Raw genomic sequence first — 9,092 nt, 5'->3', positions numbered from 1 at the left:
AGAATAATAGGAATGTCCCGATCAACAGCACAGTTAGGAATCACAAAGTCAGTGGGTAACATAAAATCACCAACGCGCACAAGTACATCATCAACCACCCCAATAGGTCTTTTGATAGACCTATCAGCCATTTGTAACCTCATAGTAGTCGGCCTTGGCATCCCCAACCCTGATTGTTTGTATATAGCAAGGGGCATCAAATTAATACTCGCCCTATTATCACACAAAGCGCGAGCAAAATCATGGTGCCCAACAGAACAAGGAATGGTGAACGCCCCGATCTCCCTTTTTTCGAACAAAGAGTAGTTGAGATGATGGAACTCACAGTGTGAGTCAAACTTACGGTTTCATGTTGAACCGTTTTCTTCTAGGTCAGCAGGTCCTTCAAATATTTAGCAAAATCGGGCATCTCCTTGACAGCTTCCAAGAAAGGGAAATTTAGAGATAACTGGTTCAAATGATCATAAAACTTCTCGAACTTAGCATCTTCCTTCTTCTTTACCAACCTTTGAGGAAAGGGCGGTTTAGATTTGAAAATCTGAGTCAAAGGGCGGAGAGCCCCTTTCACAGGCTGCTTGCTAGTGTTCTCAGCTTCCTTCACAATCTCCGGAATATCAGCAACCTTCTTGTCAGTATCATTCTCATCAATAATAATGGGTGCTTCAGACTGCACCTCATCCTCTTCATCTATCGGCTCAATATTAATCACTTACTCATCAGCACCTTGGAGTATTTTACCACTCCTAGTAGTGATGGCAAACACACGGTCTACACCGCCTCCCCCATTCTTTGGATTTGGGATAGTGTCACTTGGAAGTCCTCCCTTTTTAGAGGGTGCTGCTCTCTAGAAATATCCCTCATCTGTGACTCGAGCTTCTGAATAGCCGCTGTATAGGAACCCACTATCTCTGTCAGCCCAGATAAAGTCCTCTCAGACATAGACTGATTTGCCAGAATCTTCTCAAGCATTGATTCAACCTTCGAACTACCTTGTTCTGTTGACTGCTCTTTCGGTGGTATATAAGGATTGGAACTCTTGTTCCCAAAATTGTTACTGTTGTTGTAGCTCCCTTGGTTCGCACCACCATAATTATTGTTGTAGTTCCCAAAGTTGTTATAAGCACCTTGACCTTGTTGAGGTCTCCATTGATTCTGACTCTGATAACCACCTTGGTAGTTCTGTCTCTGGTAACCCCCTTGAGAGTTATTAACATAATTAGCATCTTCAACCTGCATAGGGGGCCCATCATGGAATGGACCATCTTGAGTATGGTACATCCCTTTTGGTAAAACTGTATCATCCTCACAAACATTTACCTTTTTGATCTGGGACTCATCAAACTTCTTCGTTAGCAAGGAAATATTTGTTGCAAGTTCTGCCAATGTTTGCTGGGTATCTTGATTCTCCTTCACTATATTCTGGATCATAGCACTACCAAACGGTACCACATCAGCATTGTTTGAGTGCCAAGCCTGATTATGAGTCGTCAGCTTGTTAAGTATGGTGGTCACCCGTCGATAAGATTTGTTCATGAAACAACCATCAGTTGCGTTATTAGCAACTGACTGCGTCACTGGATCTAGCCCGCGGTAGAACTTCTCCATTAATATGTGATCCGAAAAATCATGATTTGGGCTCTTCTGCAAATACTCCTTGAATCTCTCCCATGCTTCATATAATTTTTCCCCGATTGGCCGCGCTTAAATTCATAGATCTTGTCATGAATTTCAGCCTTTTGCTAGGGGGTACCATTTTTGTGAGAAAAGCGTACCACCATCTCTCGCCCATGAAGTAATCGAATTTCAGGCGCTTCTCAAACCATGTTCTTGCCTCTCCGCTAAGGAATATTTGAATAACCTCAACGAATAGCATCTTGTGGAACGTTGTTCGGGATGCGTGTTAGCATACACATCTACAAAATTTCGCAAACGACGTCGAGGGTCATTCTCGATAGAGTTCCAAAAGTATCCCTCAAGCTTCAACAACAGGTATAGAGAGGAGTCAATTTTCACAGTACAGCTCCAACTCGAGGTTGAACAATAGCAGATGCATGGTCATCCTCCGGAACAAGATCAGCAAAAATATTCTCATCATCTGATTCATTCGCCTGATTGTTCAACCGATTCCCCTGGTTACCAAAGACGTTGATTTTGTTGATTCTGATTCATGTTCACCTGGTTTACACAGAGTAGCAAACAAGGTGTGATGGAATAAGTAAAAGACTTCAATAAAGCAAACACTATTTAGTAATTTCAAAACCGTATTCCCTGGCAAGAATCTGGCGCGCCAAAATTTGATACGCTCAAATTACACCTATTAATGGTATAACGCGAACGTTGTCAAATATAGTAACCCAACAAGGTTGGGGTCGAATCCCACAGGGAATATGGTGTGAAACGGTTACTAAAATCGTAGGATGCTATGTTTAGGTCTAATGTCTTAATCCCATGATTTTGGTAAAAGTTGGGTTTTTAGTGACTAATTGCTAATTATTGCTTTGGTTGTGAATTTATGGTAAAAGAAACTAAGGTTGTGTCCCCGTTAGATAGAGTGTCTGATCATGGGTATTGATCTTGATATACTTCTAATGGATCATTATATGAATGCACTTAATCTCTATATGAATCTCTACTATTTCCCAATAAATAAAGATTATCTCTTTCTATGATTTTTCCAAATATAAGAAAGTAACTATGAAGAACTATTAATCATGCCAAGTAAATTCTTCTTATTCCTAAGTGAATTTATTAAACAAAGTTTAAAGCTTTGAGTCCTTGTTATTTATTCTTACCAACCCTAATTATTTTCCCAAATAAATCAAGGTTTTTGGCTTTAATCAATGTTTGCAACCATTAATTATGAATGAAGAATGAAGAATAAATAAACCCTAATAATCCATTAGATGTATATCAATCACAAACCCAATCACAAGACACCCAATTGGGTTCACAACCCTAGTAAGGGAAATTAGCTACTCATAGAAAAACAAGAACAATAAGAAGTAATAGAAATCATAATGCTTACAATTGATTGCTTGGAATTGAAGATAATTCAATTGCAATTGTTTGTAATCTCCAAAAGACTTCGAAACTATGAATAGCTAATACTAGGGAAAATAAAATTGAGTTCTGTATTGAATGATCTACAGGAAACCTAAAATAAGGTATTTATAAGAGTTAAAGCCGTGCAAAATTGGATTGACAAAATTTCCCTCGACGGACCATTGTACGGACCGTACATTTTATACGGTCCGTGGAATAAGTGAAAGTCTTCCGTGAAATCTCCTCCGCCTTGTCGATGTACGATCAACTTTACGACCGTAAATATTATACGGTCCGTATAACTTGCCCGTAAATCCTCTTCTCTTTAAGACTTCACTCGAACCAACATACAGTAAGTTTCACAGACCGTAAATATTATACGGTCCGTACTTCTGCTCGGACTTCCACTTCATTTCAAGACCCATTCTGTTAAGCATTCACGATGGCATTTATGGACCGTGAATATTCTACGGTCCGTATGTTCCTCCGTATAACTCGTGCTCCGCTAATTTCTTTCTTCCGAACATCTTTTTCACTCCAGTTCCACGACTTACTCCCGAAACACGTTAAATATCTGCAACATGTCACAAACACATCAAAAAGATCAAGACTTGCTCAAAAACAAGTAAAACTTATAGCCAAAAAGTATCGAATGTGCCATAATTTCACGGCACATCACTCTTCTTAGTCACCCAACGTTTATTCAACCAAGCTCGTATGTCTACATATAATCATTTATCCTATCATTAGACTCGTTGCAACACACTTTTCTCAAGCATTTAAATGAAACCCCTTTTTGAATCTGCCGAAATTCGGGCAGCATCTCCTCGGTTTACATGCCCAGCCCGAAATCATAATCCAAAGAACCAACATCAACCACAATATTATCAATACCAATATATTCCATAAAATATCCCACACGACATTTGTCCAATTTTTCCACCAACAAATCCACTATACGATTATTCTACAACTCTACTTCCGTAAATAAACTTATATCCATATCAATAAGGAGAGATTCATACCTTATTCTCGCTAGTACCGCGATATCTCCAATATTTGCCTTGAATTCCAACCAAGATTCACCACAATACGATAGTATAATTGCAACTACGCGCTGTCCAACTTAAATCCGGAGATTATACTTAATTCGAGTTAAAATCTAGTGGATAGAAGTTAGGAGAATTCTCTAGAAGATTTGGGAAATATTTGGAGCATTCTTGGCTGAAAAATGAAGTTTTGGATCAGATTTGGTCCTTAAATAGTGGGTCAAATTCGGGTCGGGGTCACTGTAGCATACTGTAGCAAGTCGGTACTGTAGCAGCCCCGTTACTGTAGCAGCATTTATGCTCTATCAGCCTAACTTGTAACGTCCATAATTCTCTACTTTGATATCGTATCGATGAGCGGTTTGTTGCATTGGAAACTAGACTCGACGAACTTTATTTTAGGCTTTCACTTTGCTTCAAAAATCCTCATGTACTAAAAGTTATTCTTTCTCCAAGTTGAGCCAAAATTACCCCTCATATTCTCTTCCAAGTTCCAATAAATTAATTTCCTTAATTCACTTGCCCTTCAATCCTTTCATAGCTTACTATATGAACTTAAATCCTTATAACCGTAAGTTAAACACATATAAGCTCACATACCTCCTGAGAGGTAGCTCCAATCTCAACATATGAAACTACGGGGTGTAACACCTATGAGTTAGACTTGCCTCAAGATTTGGAATCAGTCCATCCAGTCTTCTATGTATCAATGCTTCGTAAGTGCATTGGAGATCCTTCCAGAGTCGTACTCGTAGATGCTGGTCAGGTTACTGAGCAACTATTATATGAAGAGGTTCCCATTGCCATTCTAGACAGACAAGTTTGAAGATTAAGAAATAAAGATATAGCATCAGTTAAGGTCCTATGGAGGAGCAGGAATATTGAGGAAATGACTTCGGAAGCTGACAAAGATATGCGATCCAAGTATCCGCATTTGTTTCCATCCCCGCAGGAGATCTGTATGCATACACACCATTGTCTTCGTGTGCGTAATGTTTTCTTATTGTGACTTCGGTCGTGCGAGGCCATTATTGCTATTATTTATTATGGCCCAAGAAGGCGTTGTATATTTTGGGTTGTTGTGATAGGATGGTAGTGGTATAGTTGTGTGGCAGACTCGCCAAAATTTCGTAAAACCCCTAAGAATCTAACATTCGAGGATGAATGTTTCTATGGGTGGAAGAATGTCACACCTCTCATTTTTATCACGTTAAAATTCGTGGTGTACTAGCCACACTGGTTTTGAGTACTCAGATTTATCTCCGAGCTTATGAAGATGTTCGGTGGTACATTTTAGGCACACAAAGATTTAAGCTCATGACTTATAAGTCACGGAAGGATTAGAGGTTAAAAAAATTGAATCGAAGAAAGTTTGAGGGCCGTGCACTCGACGGTCAAGGATGGATCGTCAAGTCACCTCGAGCTCGAATCTAGGTCGCACAACTACGGTGCGCAAGACGAACCGTTGAATTGCACCGTCGAAGTGAGGTGGTGGTTAGTTTCATTTTATTATATATATATATATATATATATATATATATATATATATATAAAGGGCCACGACCTTGGGTCATTATTTACACCGAAAAATCAGATCATTCTAGACTCTTCAAGCTCTTCCTACCATCTCTACTTATCCATATACCTCCTAGGATAAATCAAGTGAAAATCAAGCTTTAAAAACCCTAAGCTAGTTTATGGAAGATGATGGTCCTTGCTTTTAGTTGAAGTTGTGGTGGTTTTGGTTTAAAAAATAATATTGGGTAAGTTGAAGTTCTTCAAAAATAAGATATGTTCTTCCTTTTATTTCTTATATTGAGGTTATTTGGAAGTTAGTAAGTCATAAAGGTGAAGGAAATTGTGGTAGGGAAAGTTATAAGGCATTGTGTAGTAGTTGCCGATTGTAAATGGAATTTGGAAGGAAATTTTGGATTGATTTAATTATAAATGGTATATAATCTCTAAAATATGGAGTTGTTGACATTGTTGTTGATATTTGGGTGTTGCTTGGAGAATTGGTGGAAGCAGAGATATAAAGGAAATGTCATTCGATGTTCATTAGCTTAATTATTAGCTTAATGGTCTTATATAGAGTTTCAATGGCTTGACCGTAATGTGAATCCTCTTATTTGCAAAAACGGGAAGATAGGCGTTGAGAAGTAAGGAGACGACGACGTATGTAAGGTTATTCCTTTCTTTCTTTTCGGCATGATCCTTGTAAGCTAAACTTATACGTAACGTAAATCCACAATAACTCTACTCTTAGCAGTAGAGATGATCCTTTTCTTCATGTTCCATAATGTAATCCTCAGATAGTCTCTCTTCGATCCCATATGATCTCCGCAGTCACATATACCCCTATCATGTTTATGCATTGCATTGTTACGGTTCCTTTTACGCGGTTAAGGCATAAAGGTAATCCGAGGTTAAGTTGGTGCTCTAAACTGAATATTTAGTGTTTGGAGTCGCCACCTAATTTATTCAAAAGGAAAATTAGTAAAATCGGGTTTAAGAGTTTTTCACACCGACAAAAATTCTTATTATGTACCAGAGATCGAGGTAAGGGTTCTGGTGATCTCTCAGGGAAGATTTTACACGCCCTGGTATTAAAGATCTGTAGAATACGGTTGACCTACGAAAATAGTGGAGTATTCTCCATTTTTTTATAAGTATATATATATATATATATATATATATATATATATATATATATATATACAGTCGTTTTTGTCAAATCCATGAGCTCGTAAGTCAAGTCATATTTCGAGATCCGATCTTCATCGTCCAACAAATCTCAATCACTGTCCATATCAAGAATTTCGGTCCAACACTACATTAAATTTGTGCCGAGAAAATGTCAAAATGTATTCAATTTGTTCCGTAAGAAATGGGGGCTCCCAAATCCAAAGCCCAATTTCGGTCCATAAGCTTTTAGTGTAGTTTTAGGTCCAAAGTTAAGTATTAAAGGCAATGCCTCAATTTTCCGTTCAAAAACAGCAGTGTTTTTATAATTTTAGGCTCAGCATTTAGTCATTTTTTTTATCAAAAACCAATGCTAGTCTTTTGGAAATCATCTGATGTTATACAAAATTCAGTTTCTCGGTTTTAAAATTTAACTCACATATTTTGAAATCATTCATTGAACACTTTAACAGATCCGATTAAGTTTGAAGAAAACATTTTTGATTATTGAACTCAAATCTGATTCCTGCGTTTGAAAACAAGATTTGTCGCCATTTTTATCTTTAATTAACTATTCAACTAGGTGATAAGCCAAAGTCTACATCCCATGGGCTTCACTAATATAAGGTTTAAGTTACGAATTTACAAATACATCAAATGAGGAAGAAAGAAAGAAATAAAATACTAACGGGCTACCCGCCCCGTTAGTGCCATTTTCACCCATGGCTGGGCCTTCGCCATTTACACCTATGGTTGGGCCTTAAATAATATTAGCTTCCCTTTCTTTGTATCATATACCCATAGCCTAGACAGAATCGGCCAAGTCCCTTTCTCATGTGCACTGAAGAGAGTGGATTTAGAACTCAATTTGTGCCCCCCCAAAAACTCAAATAACCAGTAAATAGCCACACAAGATACAAATTTTAAAACTTAAAACTAAACTCGAAATTTAAGGGTCTCAAAGGTGAATCCCTAATTTTTCGAGTTCGTAGGCTTGTAAGTGATAAAATCAAGTTTACAAGTTTGAAAATGTGAAGGTGTTCCGGTCATCATAAACAATTGAAGTAAAAGTCCTATTTATAGGAGAAAATCCCCAAAATCTCAAACCTTAATTCGTGATATGGGATGAACCCCCACAAATTGAGTTTCCCTCCTAAAAATTCAAAGACCGTAGGGCTCAAAATAAACCCTAGTTTATAGCAATGGCTAGGATGGGTCAGACTCAACCCAATCCATCAATTTATCAAGCAACCAGTCAGAATGCTCGATTCAAACGAATGCAAACACGAACCATTAAGAGTTCTCAGAGATTAACATTTGAAATTGCAGATAAATTCAAAAATAAAGCAAAATCTCACCTCTCGTGGTGGCACCCCAGTAGGGGTTGAAAATAATTAAAACTTTTCCTATATTGGCCATACGAGTTCGTGCTCATACAAACTTGGCCTAAAATTGCACCATTTTTGTCTTATAGTGACAAGGAGATGAAACGGTGCAGTTCTAGGGTTTTCCCTAAGTGGAGAGAAAAGAGGGAGAGGGGTTCGGTGGGGTGGGGGTGGGGAAATGAAAGAAGAGGGGGATCGTACCCCTTTTGGAGTGATGAGTAGGACCGGGTCGGTCCTTTTTTGGGCCTGACTTGGTCCAATTAAAATACGGGGCCTGATTTTTGTTTTGTATGTGTATACACTTATATACACGTAATGTATATCACGTGTGTTATTTGTGTATATACGTACATACGTGTGGGAATTTCACACGCGCTTTGATAAATAAATAAAATTAAAACTCGCTTGATTAATTTAAAACCCTTAATTAGGTACCCTCAATGGTTAATTAGGTGAGTAAGGTCTCAATTTTGCAAATATGTCCTTTGGTGACTTGGTTTAAAAACTAGGCTATTTAAATTACAAAATTTCGTAGCCAATTTATTGCAACTAATTTGCATAAATTCCCCTGGTTGATTAACCGACGATGTCCCATAATTAAATAAAGGGTAAATTTGAAAAAATGACCTCAATATAGGGAGAATTTCCAATTGGGCCATAATTGGCTTATTAATTGATTATTAAATTATAGCCATTAAATGAACAATTTCTTCAAAATTAAATCATAATTTAACACTCAATTAATTATGATAAATGCTAATAATTTGACTAAATGGGGATTTAGGAGTAAAATGATTAATTTATATAATTAATCAAATTCCCTGAATTTTAAAACGGAGTAAAATACTTGCCATTTGCCAATTTGGCCAATTTAAAAAAAATTAAATGAATAATTGTTAATTTTTTTATAAAACATGCTCATTAATTTATAAAT

At 37.4% G+C, this 9,092-nt stretch overlaps 1 non-coding gene across 1 annotated transcript; it reads left to right on the top strand.

The window, feature by feature from the left end:
- The first annotated feature begins 1,621 nt into the window (after positions 1-1,621).
- LOC132042453 (small nucleolar RNA R71) lies at positions 1,622-1,729 on the top strand. The gene has a single exon (XR_009411485.1). It is a non-coding gene; the product is annotated as a small nucleolar RNA R71 (small nucleolar RNA).
- The last annotated feature ends 7,363 nt before the right edge of the window (positions 1,730-9,092 follow it).

The sequence above is a fragment of the Lycium ferocissimum genome, unplaced genomic scaffold, assembly GCF_029784015.1.
Source record: "Lycium ferocissimum isolate CSIRO_LF1 unplaced genomic scaffold, AGI_CSIRO_Lferr_CH_V1 ctg15445, whole genome shotgun sequence".
NCBI classification, from domain to species: Eukaryota; Viridiplantae; Streptophyta; class Magnoliopsida; order Solanales; family Solanaceae; genus Lycium; species Lycium ferocissimum.
The sequence above is the reverse complement of the archived record's forward strand: the minus strand, read 5'-3'. Positions and strand labels throughout refer to the sequence as shown.